Genomic DNA, 14,458 nt, shown 5'->3' with positions numbered 1-14,458 from the left:
CAGGAAAAGCTTCGAAAACACAGTCGAAAAGTGGGCGAAAAAAAAGCAGGCAAAGAAAAACCGAAACCGAAATATATCCCAACGAAACGAAGCGAAAATAAAATTTCCAGCTAATGACAAAAATTTCCGGTTTCGGCAACAGCCAACAGCAACAACAGCAACAACAACAACAAAAACGGCAAATGGCAATTTTGTTGGCGCTGGGCGCAGGAAGAGACAAGCGTATCAGCCAAAAGAGACAGAGACAGGGAGCAAAAAAAAAGAAGAAAAAAAAACACGGCCAAAATGCGCGCTACTAATGATAAACTTCGCATACGGAACAACAACAAAAGTGAAAGTGCGCAATTTATGGCCTGACAGCGACTGCAAGACGGCAAAGGATATAATCGCAAGAAGTTGAGGGGGGGTGTGGAAGGGGCAAGTGATTCGCTTGGCACACAAATCAGTTGGCGATTAAAAACGCCAGCAAGTCGCTAGCAAAGTTGACAGACACCAACTCATTACCCATTAATTACTCGATCGCCACACTGCGCTCCCTAGTGTAATGCTCACAGCTGTGCTCATCGTATATGGTATATGGTTATTTATCCTGGTTCGATTACAGCGCTATAAGAGTATTCAATACACTCATGGGTATTCATTCACATTTTCTCACACTTCATTTGCGGCTAATTAGCCGAGCTCAACTCGAATCGAGAGAGCGAGAGCGAGAGCGAATGCGAGAGAATCTATGGAATTTCAAAAGCTTTTTGCCCAGATACGATCCATTCAAACACACACACACACACACGTGAGTGTATTCATATACATATATATTTATTGGCAGAGTGGAAAACCCTTTTTGCGATTTGGTGCGCGTGCGTCGCACGTTTGACGGCACATTTTGCGGCGGATTGGAATGTTAAGTGCTTCGACTGTTCGCTCAAAAGGTGTTGCCCAAGGTGTTGCACCTCCCTCTCTGCTCCCTCCCACTCCCACTCACACTTGATGAAAAAACCAACGAAATACAACTGAAACCATAACATAAACCGAGTGCGAAATTTGATGAGGGGCGCGGCAGACACTTGAACTGAAGCGTGCAGCGCTAAATCCACGTAGGTAATAAGGTAATGGCAATGCTAATGGGTAATGGGTATGCTGTAATGGGTAATGGGTAATGGGTAATGGTTAATGGCCAAATGGCCAAGCGATGGGCATTGAGTAATCCAAGCCAAGCCAAGCCAAGTCAAGTCAAGTCAAGTCATGCGTCTGCCACTTTTTTAAGTGGTTTTTTGTTGTTTTGGTTTTTGGTTTTGGTTAAAATTGCTTTCATTTTGTGGCCAACATTCCGCGAATCGCAAATGCAGTTTGTGTGGGCGGTTGTGGGCGTGGCAGAGCGTTAGCGGTTTGTATTGTGTCTCAAAAGCATTCAAGTACTATTTGTACTTTGTGAATTGAATGCAAGTCAATGTTTGTAAAACTTACGCAAAAATACGGATTCTCATTTTCCTTTTAGTGAATTTATTTTATTATTTATTTATTTATTTATATGTCGCTATTCTTCATGAATAAACTGTGAAAGCTCTAGAAATTCATAACAAGTAAGAATTTTCGATAAAAAGCAAAATATATAAAATATACTAAATATGTCAAAAGTTATATTAATTAATTAATCTATATACAAGTCAAGTTCAATAAGGTTTGTGCAAAACAGTGCGGTGTTATTCTAAAAAAATATACTAAATAAATATACCAAGAAAATACCGAAAATATACCAAAGGATATATAGAGTATATCAATATACTAGTCAACTTAAAAAATGTTGGTGCAAAACAATGCGGTAGTATTAAAATTTTTCATAACAATACTAAAATATACCAAAGGCCATATTTGGTATATCGATATATGAGTCAAATTCGAACAGGTTTGTCCGAATCAGTGTAGCATTATTCTAAGAAATATACTATATTGTTACACAACAAAAATACAATATAATACCAAAGGCTACATTTGGTATATCGATATACTAATCAAGTTCGAAAAGCCTTGTGAAATTGCTAAAAACGTTCCGCTAGCGATTTCTGTGGCATTCCTTCTACGATATTTCAAACGAATATAAAACAAAACATTTAAATATTGGATGCAAGCAATCGCTGCTACATTTTTCTCCTGTTTGATTTTAAAGAAATGTTGCAAAAATAGTTTTAATGTCGCATTAGCGCATTCATTGATTCATTGATAACCCATTTTGTTATGCTTTGTGCTACTATTTAATGCTGTGAATAAACTAGAAATTCCTCGAAAAAAACACACATTTAAATACATGAATGAGCTGTGAATGCATCCACAAGTGCACTCGCATTATTCATGAGTGCACTCAACGAAATGTAGTGAGCAGCACAATCGAACGAACGAACGAATGAACCAACTAATACACTAGTACCCTAGTTGCAATCAATGTGCCAAACAAAAATTAAAGAGACACAAAATAAAAGTGAAGTGCACTCACTTCGCACACTCACGAGTGACAGACAGAGAGACAGCTAAGTAATTGGGCCATCCATTTGGGTACTCGTTGGCCCATTCAATCGCAATTATTTGGCAAATTCGGTTTAAATCAAAAGCATTAAACATACCGAGTACATGAACATGTATGTATGTATATCAAACCAATTGCAGCAATGCGATTCATTGAATCAAGTTGTTCAATGCCTTTTAGCCAAACTCCATGATTTGGTCTAGACAGTCTCAAGATGCCCACGAGTGTATGTTCGAGTGTGTCGAAAAGGTTTGTGTGTGTGTTTCGAGTGTGTTTATAAATCTACTCAATACTCGCTCGCTCGTCGCATATGAATTTGTTTTGTTGGCATGTTGTTATGCTGTTTGTATGTGCGAGTTTGTATGTAAATCAACGCACATTTTCCCACGTCGTTTCAACAAAAAAGCCAAAACTCATTTATCAGCGGCATTTCAACAACAAACAACAAACAACAAAAGCGGCCCACATACAACAGCCAACAGCCAACAACAACCAATAACAACAACTACAACAAACTACGCGTCAATGCACAAGAAATGAGCAGCATCATCATTTATAGAGAGCATAGGCTCAACCTCAACATCCATATCCACATCGACATCAAGCACACACACACACGCACACACACACACTTGTATTAAACTTTATTTTTCGATGTATATGTTATATGTAGATGATGATTATATAGTGCGCTATTTGGCCATGGGCGACATGCTTATTATCGACTCCGGTTTTTGGCGTTTTCAGCGAGTTTTTTTTTTTTTCGTTTTTTCTTGTGTTCTGTGCTGTGTTTTTTATACCCTCGCCAATTAGAGTATTATCAATTGATCTAATAAAGGGGTAACGCCCGAGCAATATCAAGTTTTCACATCATTAACAACAAAATGTGTTGCACTTATTAACCATAGAGCATTAGTCAAAATCACTGAATATAACTATGCGAACTCGACTTGCTGTGAAGCAAACGCGCTGAAATTTGTTTAAGTAATTGCATATTATAAACATTTAATTATACATGCAGCAGATCAAAGATTAACAGCTTAGAACTACTCGTTTAAGCATAATATAATTTAGCATTTCGTTTTCCATACTACAAAATATGTTAGATTTTAAAATGGAATTTAAGCTTTTACAAAGAATTTGGAGTTTTCTTTTAATTTATTCCCAGAATATACACAATAAATATGTTTAAACTTGTTTTTTAACAATCTTTAATTAAGAAGAATATAATTGCATTAAAAACATACTCAACTTTTATATATTTTGGTTTCAATATTATTTCATTTCTTATCAGAATAAACACAAAAAATCATTTTGAGCTAGTTCTTCAGCAATCGTCTTTTAAGTAGAATAAAACACTTTATTCAACTTTTAAGTATTTCATTTCAAGTATCATTTAAACTTATGCAACTAAATTATCATTTCTTTATATATTTTCAGAATATGAATAAGGATTCTTTTTGAGCTATTTGCACCCTAAAATTTCTAATACAAAAAAAAAGTAAATGGTAATTTCTTGGCATCATTCTGAAGAGTATTTCGACTTTTTCATCAGCAGCAGCTTCGTTTCATTTATTGTTCTTTTTTTTGTGTGTGTTTTTTCATTGCTTATTTGCTATTTATTTATTGTTGACCCAGACGCCATATAATTTATGGCCAACATTTAATTGCAAATTTGTCCTTTCAAGAAGAAATTGGCACAGATGCGCGACGAGCCTAAAAAACATTGCATATTTTAGAGTATTTACACATGTATGAAGTGTGTGTGTGTGTGTTGGTGTGTGTGCTGGTGTGTGTGTGGGGCCTATATATTACATTTAATGACTACAAAATTGTCATTAGACACGGCGCATAAACTTCAACAACATCAACAACAACAACAACAACAATAACAAAAAGAACAGCGACCACAACAATGAGAGCAAACAGAGCGCATAGTTCTTTTATGCTTCGAACATTCTTTTATAATGTTGTTCGTGTATGCTTATTTTGTTGTTGTTGTTGTTTTTTTTTGTCATTCTTGATTCTCGGCTCATAATATTTCATAATTTGTACAGCACTTATGAGCGAAAAGGAAGCAGCTATCGATGGTCATCGATTTATGAGGCCCCCATTTAATTGATTTTACAACTTGACTGGTTCGCGCGAGACAAAAAAAGAGAGAGGTGGGGAGGGGGAGTTGAATCGTCTTCGTGCCTACAACCACTTTGAAATTCAAATCATGAAAGTGTTAAGAAAGCGAACAGGCCCAGTCAAGCGACCAAGCCAAACAGGCAAAAAGAATAAGAATACGAGAATACACAAACATACATATGTATACGAGTATGTGTATATAAAACCCTAGAGAACCGGACTCTAAACAGGTTCTGTCAGCGAACTGTGAAGAATTTTTAACCTGCCTTTTGCCTGCCTCAAGCACACACAAAAAAAAAGAAGTCCGAGAGTCGGGAGTTCGCTCGATGGTGTGTAAAAAGGCAGCAAAAGAAACCAGTTCTCAATAATAAAAACTAATTTATTTACTAGGTGTAGTAGGTACAAAACACACATATGTAAGTAGAAAATGACAGACACCAGAAAAAAAAAATATACAAACATAATACGAACCCGAAAACAACTGAGCCGAGGGAGATGAAAAGAAAGAACCTCAACATCAACCTCAACCTCAAGCATGGGCGACAAAACAGTTGATCAGAAACTGCGTGTGTGGCTAATCAGAATCAAATTGATTTAAATTTGAATGGTTCGATGAGTAAAGTGCGCGGCAGTCGAAAGAGAGACAGATAGAGAGAGAGGGAGAGAGGAGAAGAGTCGGAAAAGTGAGAAAAGCGATAAGCAGGGGCAGCCAATTGTTTGTTTGTGTGTTTGGACTATTTGGAAAGAAATAAAGGTAGATATCTGATGCATATTTGCATAACATTTAACAAAACAAAATCGAAGGACAGAGACAGGTAGAGCCAAAGAGATATACTATATGTAGATATAGGTGGGTGAGAAACTAACCATACCATAAAAAGTTGCTCTGGCATAAATCATTTCAAGCGTATTACTGTTATTCATACCCCGCGCTCACTTTGCAACAAGTTGGCAGCACCGACGTCCGTCGTCCATCGTTTAGTTATTTAAACACGAAATTCACATCATTTTATCCGTATGTAAATATCCGTATGTAAATCACGGAAAAACTGCTGCTCGCATTGTTATGAAAAAAAAAAGAACGAAAAACGAACAACGAACGGAAAAATAAATACTATTCGAGAATCGAAAATCGAAATATAAGTGAAATTTCCATATAATTTGTAGGGTCTTTCGGTTGGAAACACACATTTTCCATAACATGCACATGCTAATTGCCGCTGGCTCCGTTGACACCTACTCCATAAGTACTATATGTTATGTGTATTTTCATCGCTCAAATAATTGAGGTAATTCTTCAGTCGCGTCGGAATAATTCCAGCGATTGTTAGATCAGAGTTCAGAGTTGAGTTTGACTTTGCCATTTGCCTGTTGAGTGGTTGCTGCTGCATTCTTCAAAAATCGTGCTGCTTTTTGACCATCAACTGAACAACAAACGACATGAAATCCTTTTGAGTGATATGCAAATGGGAAAACAGTTCCCAAGCCAAAACAATCGAAATGAACATAACAGAACAGAAGAATGATTTTGTCGAATGAAATCAGAAGTAATTTGTACGCTGGCATTTAACTGAAATCAAAATAAATAATTAATGATCAAGTTGCTTGCTGAAATCATAAAATCAACTGACAACAACATCAACAAAATGCTAGAGATGCAAAGTTACGATAGAACAAAAGAGAACAACAAAAAAAAAACAGAAAAAAAGAAGAGCAGCTGCAGGGAAGAGAGAAGCTGTGGCAAAAGTTCAGTTGGATGCAGACACGGGGCGAACCACAAAAGTAACTTAAAGATACAAAATCTGTGTAGCCACCGAAACACAAGCGAACGGATGTCAGCAGCGGCCCATTTAACAGCAAAAGAAATAAGAAGACGCCAAGACGCTGAGACGCTGAGAACGAGAACGCGAACGCGAACGCTGCGAACAAGTTGAAGCGCAAACTTTTGCGCTCACTTTTGACGTGTGCTTAGCCCCGGCCATTAGATAGACCCCGCAGCAAACAAAGCGGCGCCAAAGATACTAAAAACACCAAACGAAGATACACAGCGAGCCAACTGCCAACTGCCAACTTCCAACAGCAACAACAACAACAACAACAACAACAACTGGCAAGAAAACTGACAAGTAGCAGCAACTGGGCAACCGGGCAACGGGGCAACTGGCAAAAGCTGGCAACACGAGCAAAACTGGTAAGTGGCAAATGGCAATGGCAAATGGCGGCGCCCCCGTCGCTGGTTGACAACAGGTGGCAATTCTAAACAGACTCAAGATATCAGACCACCTGCCCACTGTCCACTTACCTTTGGCTGCTGCAAATGAGTTTCTGTCCCTCTCTCCCTCTCTCACTTCTCCTTTCCTTTCCCCTAGCTTAGGTTTTCGTTTTCGTTTTCTTTTCTTAGTTTAGTTTTTTGTGTTGCTGTTGGTCAAATTACCTGCAAGATGAAAGAAAAATAGATGCACTTTTAGCTTGAAATGTAACTTGACATTTTCTGTTAAGCTTATGTCTAAAATAAATGAAAAGCGTCAAGAAATTGTGAGAACAATTTGCGGAAATATATTACCAAAAAATGTTTCACAACTAAAATATAATATATATGTATGTATTATTATCATAAAGTAAACATGAAATAAATAAACATTGTTAATATACGAGTAGAAATATATAATATTAGCTCTTATTCAGAAAATAATTTCAATATAATATTCAATTGTGAGAACAATTTGCGGAAATGCAATACGAATAAAATATACAGTAATATAGTATTGCATACTAGTATATTATTATAATAAATAAGTATTCTAATATAGTATATATATAGAAATATACAAATATACAAATATATTAGTTCTCAATGATTCCAAAAAAGAAATATTTCTAATACAATAACAGCTTCTGTGAAAGTAAGTAGATTTCAAAAACGTAGAATTTATTTTTATTTTCTTTGGCTATTCTAAATATTTAAGCATTTTTCCACAGTATCTCTTTCCATTAAGAACAAATTTATATCAAAATATTTCAAATGTATTCTTTATATAGTTTGAGTTCTCTCAAGGCCTCTTTTATATACAATCGTTATTACTATCCCTTAAATAATTGTAAATAACGCTTACTAAAAATAAGTGATAAATACATAAGGAATAATTTCATATGCAAATTATTTACATTAATGTAATATTTTCTCAAATCAAATTTATTTCCACTGGATCGTTTAGCAAAATTATTGAGTTCTGTTTTCCAAGAAACTTTTCGGGGTTCGAAATTAAATTTGTTCTCTTTCTCCCTTATTCTCTGACTTGCTGGAATTCGCCAATACTTCGATCTTTTCTCATTTTTTTTTTTTTTTTTGGTGGGCCGAATAGTTTTAGTATCACAATGTTCGAAAGCAAACGCTGTGACGGGGATAAGAATGCCCATTTGACCCATGACTTTTGTGTGAAACAAATAAAATAAACTAAGCAACAACGCAAAAAAGAAGCAGAAAGAAAAAAAATGCAGAAAAAACTTCAAGTTCAATTTCTTTGTTCGTGTTTTAATCCATTTAAAAAAATGAAGAAAAGAAGCAGGCAAGAACGAAAAAAAAACTACAAAATAAAGTTGAAACTTTTGCTAGCCTTGCGAAAATTTCCAAACTCGTAGCGCAAAAAAAAAGAAAAGAAATATATAATACGATATATATAAAAAGAAGAGAGAAGAAAAAAAAGCCACAAGAGAGGAAGGAGGAGGAGGAGGAGGACGAGGAGAGAAAACAGTCCAAAAGATACTCAATCGAATTAAAATGCATTCGAGTAGCAATGACACTGACACTGCCAAAAAGAAATTTGTGTGCGTGGCCAAGGCGGCAAGGCTGGCAAGGGGCGTGGGGCGTGGCAAGGGGCATTGGGGCAGATACACAGATACAAGATACGCAGCCCGACATGGTGGCAGCAATGGCAACGGCAACTGCGACAGCGACAGCGGCTTAAACTGTGGCAAAAGTTATTGTAACTTTGCCCGCAGCTGCGACGACAATGTTGGCTTGACAGGGAGTGAGGAGTGAGGAGTGAGGAGTGAGCGGTACTATCATGCCGGGGGGCGGGTTCAGACTTGGACATGGTGGGAAGGGAGGAGGTGGCAGAGGCAGAGGCAGATGAATGTTTTTAGGAGACGCACGACACGCGCCTACTGACTGCCACGCATTTCCTTTCTGACCTCAATCGTTCGTTGGTCGCAACTCCCGAAAATACAAATCGAGCTGGCTTTCTTTGTTGCAGCACTGGAGGGGAAGGGGGGAGGGGACCACCCCCTGGTAGAATGCGGCTGCCCTTTCCGTGTTTAAAAAGCATTTCTGTTCCAGATCAAGACGCAGCTTCTTGTCCGCTTTGCTTTGAACATTCATTCGCCGCGTTTTGTTTTTTTTTTCTGCTGCCTTTTTTGTTTTTTTTTTTGCTTCATATATTTACTCGCTCGATTCTTTTTGCTTTTTTAGCTTTTTTTTCCCGGCCAGTTTTTGGCTCTTGGCTTACAAAGATGCTTTTAAATGATTAAACGCTGTGATTTCTTATGTTACCAGGGTCGGGCATGGCACTTTATACAATTTATTTTTTTATTACATTCAGAGTTCGTTTGGCGTCGCTTTTGCTTTGCTTTGCTTTTCTTTTGTTTCATTTTTTTTCTCTGTGATTTCACATGGGTGACATTTTTAAGCATACGCTGATTCATTTTGCCATCGCACAGCATCAACTTCTTCATCATCATCAGCATAAAGATGTTAATAAGCGTTATACATGCTTTGATATGGCCATTTAGCTAATCGATAGATTTGTATTTGAATGGCAGCGGCCTTTGTTCGCGTTGTAATAAAATCACAAAACAATTCATAAGAATTCATCGAAAATTTGACTACCCAAATTAATTTAAAAGCGCAACGAATTCTCTTCGCTCTCTTCTTTATATAGTATTTTACAGTTGGATTTCTTTTTTGTTCAGCCAAACGATATCAGCTTTCAAGTTATTTGAATTGCGTTTAACTAATTTGATTAAAGAAAAGAATACGAAATCAATCATAATTACATGCGGAATTTACAACATCTAAATACATTTATTATACTATATATTCTACGCTTTATCTAGAAATCAGAAGTAAACTTAATTTATGGCCATAAAAAATACATTTTCTATATTTGAAGCGCATATTTTCAAAGCTAAACTCATGCCACAACTTGAACTTAAAGAACGTTGTTAATCTATTAAATTTTCCCAGGAATTATGCTGCTCTCTTGTTAAAATTTCGCTTTCGAACAGTGATGATTGCATAAAATGAGATGCCATGAGTACAAGTATTTTCTTAAATGACTTTCGCATAAACAACTCAACAGAATGTCTATTTGTTCAACGGGGCGTTTCAAGTTTCCTGTCAACGCGACGAGATGGTGATGGTGGGAGCAGATCCTGCTTTGCTTGTCATTGAATACGACATTGACATTTATTTAACTTTAGCGACCGCAGATGCGTTGCCAACTCGATGACAAACTTATTATGCCATCAACATAGAAAACACACACACACACACACACAATGGAGGACAACAACAGTAACAAGGGAAAATGCTTTGGTCAAGTGTCTGGCAGTGAATTGGCAAAAAAAAAATTATATATAAGATATGAGAGTGAGAACGAGAACGAAAACGAGAGGGGGGAATGAAAGATGACAAAACTCTTTTGTGGGCAACCAAGCATGCAGCAACTTTGCCACCAAACAATTTGTCGAGCCTTTTTCAGTTGAAAATTTCAACGGTTTGTGTTTGTTATCAGCAATCAAAGCCAACTCACTTCCCATCCAGACAATGCACAAGCAATCTCTGCTCTATAATCTTGCCAGACTGATTGAAAAATCATTTGAAATGTAATATCCGTCGTTCGTAATGTCCGTAATAAGCCAAGTCCGCTCAATTAAAAGGATAAACTGCAGCTAACTGGCATTCAAACAAATACTTTACCCTTTTTTTTTGTTTTCCCCCCTCGTTTTCCATCCAACTTCTCTAACAACTACCCTCTCGCTACCCTCTTGCCTGTTTTGTTGCCAAGGGCAGCTGCAAATCGAGCTGCCTTTTGCCTTTTGGGCCAAGCTACTTGCAATTGTGGCACTAAAATAGTGACATCAAATCAAAATCAATTATTGTGCCACTTAAAGTAAAACTACGAATGATAGAAGTCGCTTCTCATAAGCTCCTTAAAGGATTGCACTTGAACCGGTTCAACTCCGGGAGGAGTTTGCTTTGTTGTCTATTCTCTTAAGTCAAGTGACTTGAAGTTAAAGTCAATTGCTTGTGGAAATACCTTTGAACCGGTACAGAAAAACGGTTCACAGCAATAATCCGAATCAGAGAAAGTAACTGAAAACATATTTACAAGTTAGCAACACTTTTATAGTTTATCATAAAGTTTTAGAAGTTCAAAAATTCCCGAATTATTTATCGAAATATTCTTGAACCGGTTTAGAAAATTGATTTACAGCTATATTCCAAATCAGAGAAAGCAAATGTAGACACATAAGTTAGCAAAACTTTTAGTTTATCATAAGATTTTGGAAGTTACAAAATTTCCAGAATTATTAATCGAGATACTTTTTAACCGGTTTAGAAAATTGGTTCACAGCTATAATTTGAATATAGTTCTACAAAAAGTAATTCTGTAACCACATTTATAAATCGGTAGCTTTTTTAGTTCTTCATAAAATTGTTCATCTCTGTGCCTTTGAGCGAATGCAGCGGTAATCTTTATATAATTCTAGTAAAAGCACTTCAGGACGCACATTTTGCAGCAATCGCATATACTCTATTGCCCAAAAGGGTATTTAAAATGGATGGCGCTTTTAATTCTTCATAAAATGACATAAATAGAGAATTTTTAGTTTGTCGCACGCGGCGCTTGGTAATAAAAGTTGGATAAACAGTCGTTAGTCGTTAAGCGGAAGGAAAAGCAGTAGACAAAAATAACACAAAAATGAAAGAGGAGAAGAAGCGCAACAACAAGAGCAAGAACAACAACAAAATTATATATAGAAATATCAACTGAAAAGAAGTTAAATTGCAGCTGAAATTGAGCTGGGCCCACAGTGAAGACCGAGCAAAAGGGCCAGAAAGGGGAAGGGAAACGGGAGCGAGAGCGAGAGAGAGAGAGAGGGAGAGAGAGCAGAGCTAAGGGATGCGATGATGGCAAGAAGATTCTACGAGAGTGAAATATAAGCTGAGCATCTTTTGGTAGCTAATGAGCAGTTAAGTTTCCGGCAAGCGACTCAATTCCGAGTAATTGGAAATCTCAATAAATTTCTAAATGATTTGTAATCTTTAAAAACACACAAAAAATAGAAAATCATATTTCTGAAACTGTTTTCAAGTCAACGGAAACAACGAGTAATGAAATAAAGTTCAAAAAGCGCTTAGCAAATAAGTAAAAAGAAGACAGCAGAAAGAACGCAACGGGAAAATACGTAAACAAATAAGTCGATGCAAGAAGTCTTATGAGAACTGTAAGCTGAAAAAGTAACTGTAATAAAAAGCTGCTAGCCGTATGGTATTGGATGCTTTGAAGCCCTATTTAAATAAATTCATTCTCTCTTTTTCTTTTTGGATTAAATAGCAAAAATCGTGTAGCCCAAAAAACCGCAGGGAAAAAACTCAAACTCTCGATATTGAAACTAAAACCGAACCACATTATGTGCCACTAAAATTGAAGTTTTTTTTTGGTTTTAGCGGCACTTGAAATGCATCGGCTCATTAGGAGTAAACCCCCAATCCCCTGAGGCTCCAAGAGCCCTCTCCCTCGCAACACACACACACACACACACACACACACACACACACACACACACACACACACACACACACACACACACACATGCAAGGCACTTAACATTGTCAAACGCTTGTATCCCCCTTCCATCCCTCTAATACGTCCCAGAGAGAAACATTAAAATGTCATGCACTTGGCGCGGCTAAAAACTAAAACCAATTTTCCAATGCTGCAAAACTGCCAAAAACACCGTTAAAAAGCGCGTATGTATTCGCGTGTGTGTGCATGTGAGTGCAGCTACACCGAACTAGCGAGTGAGCGAGATAGATAGTGTTATTGGCCTGACGCTCAATTACAGAGCATAGAAAATACAGTGAATATCGTTTAAAGACAACAGCAAAAATGCAGCAAGCATTGCAAATGTTTAAGCATTGTATAGCAATTAAATAATTAAATAATAAGCAATTAGTATTTAATGTTAATAACCGCTTAACTCATAAAATATTTATAATGCGACTGAATTTTTCTTATTCATTATATGTATTTGCCACTATTCACTGTACTAGCATTTGCCTTTGCTATTGCTGTTGTTGTTGCTATTGTAATTGCTGTGTTTGTCGTGGTTGCTGCAGTTGTTGTTCTTGTTGTTGTTATTTCCAAAGGGGCTGCAGCAAAAACCACGAAACAGCAGCAACAGCAAGAAAAACAAGAACACAAATGATATATTGTAATGACAATATGATAATACCGACGCTTAACATGAATTGATCGCCACACTCACACACACACACACACACAATCACACAGCTTCACAGTTGCACAGCACAGCATGAGTGCAATAGGAGAGAAAGAGCCTGATGGGCTCAGGTAACTGCAGCTCACTTGCCATTGCCTTTACTCTAGCTGTTGTTCTTGTTGTTGTTCATTGCCCACGCAAAGTGAATGAGCAGCAACAACAGTTAGAAATTGCATTTTGCTTTTACCTTTTCTTTTCGTTTTGTGCGTGCGTGCTTCTTCCTTGCTGTTGTTGTGTTTGATTTCTGGTACTTTTTGCCTTTACTTTTAATTCACACTCCTATTTGCTTGTTGTTTTTTTTTCTTTTGTTGTTTCGTTTACTTGGTCTGTTTGTGTTTTTGTAATTCACATGTTTTGCATTTGTTATATTTGCATTTGACTCTTTACTCTCTTTATTTTTTTTTTACAAATTTGACTTCTTGATTTGCATTTATTTATTTTTTTTGCTGCGCTTTTTGCTTTTTGCTTTTGGCTTTTGCCTTCCTTCAACTCTTGGACTCTTGATTTGATTTTTTTTACACTGGCAATTTCATTTAGAAAAAACACACACACACCAGAAAAAAATATTTGTGGATCTTTTTACCGATTAAACGATGCGCGATTTTGTTGATTTTGATTTTAGATTTCGATTCTTTCAATATATCGCTAGCGATCCTTGGCGTGGGAGTCAACGCACACACATACACTTTCACAAAACACACTCGCAGACGGTCCGAAAATGTGTAAATAAATGAATTTCTTTTCTTTGTGGTTGTTGTTGTTGCTGCTGCTGCTGTTGCAGTTGGGACGAAAAAAAAGGCGTCGCGGCAGAATAAACCGGTTTTTACATGGACAGCAGCGAGACCGGCATTTATTACAATTGCACCGACGACGAATTCGAATTCAGTTTCGTTGCGTGTGTACAAAACAAAAAAACAAAAAGAACGATATGAGAATCTTTCACATCAACAACTAACTCTCTCTCACTTTTTGGGAAACTTCTTTTTCAATAACCGCACCGCGTCCGTTGCACACGACCGCCTCGTTCGGCTTTGCTTTTGCTTCTGCTCGCGCCGCGTTAACAGTTGTGCTGTTGAGCGGCGTCGCTTGGCGCTGTTAAGCCGCTGTTGTTGCGGTTTGAATGCGTTCGCTTCGAACGTGGCGACGCTGTTAACGCAGCGAACGCAACAAAATGCTAAGCAGGCGGCTCGCTTGTTCGAGTTCGCTGTGGAACATGAGTGTGTGGATGTCGAACATGTT

At 37.3% G+C, this 14,458-nt stretch overlaps 1 protein-coding gene across 1 annotated transcript in view; it reads right to left on the bottom strand.

The window, feature by feature from the left end:
* Window positions 1-14,248, bottom strand: part of LOC132795497 (hornerin) — a 110,834-nt gene extending 96,586 nt beyond the window's left edge. The window contains exon 1 of the mRNA XM_060806237.1: window positions 13,407-14,248. The gene's annotated coding sequence lies outside the window, so the exon portion shown is untranslated. The remainder of the gene's footprint in view (window positions 1-13,406) is intronic.
* Window positions 14,249-14,458: the final 210 nt, after the last annotated feature.

This window comes from Drosophila nasuta, chromosome X (assembly GCF_023558535.2).
Source record: "Drosophila nasuta strain 15112-1781.00 chromosome X, ASM2355853v1, whole genome shotgun sequence".
NCBI classification, from domain to species: Eukaryota; Metazoa; Arthropoda; class Insecta; order Diptera; family Drosophilidae; genus Drosophila; species Drosophila nasuta.
Note: the sequence above shows the minus strand (reverse complement) of the source record. Positions and strands in the feature narration are given on the sequence as shown.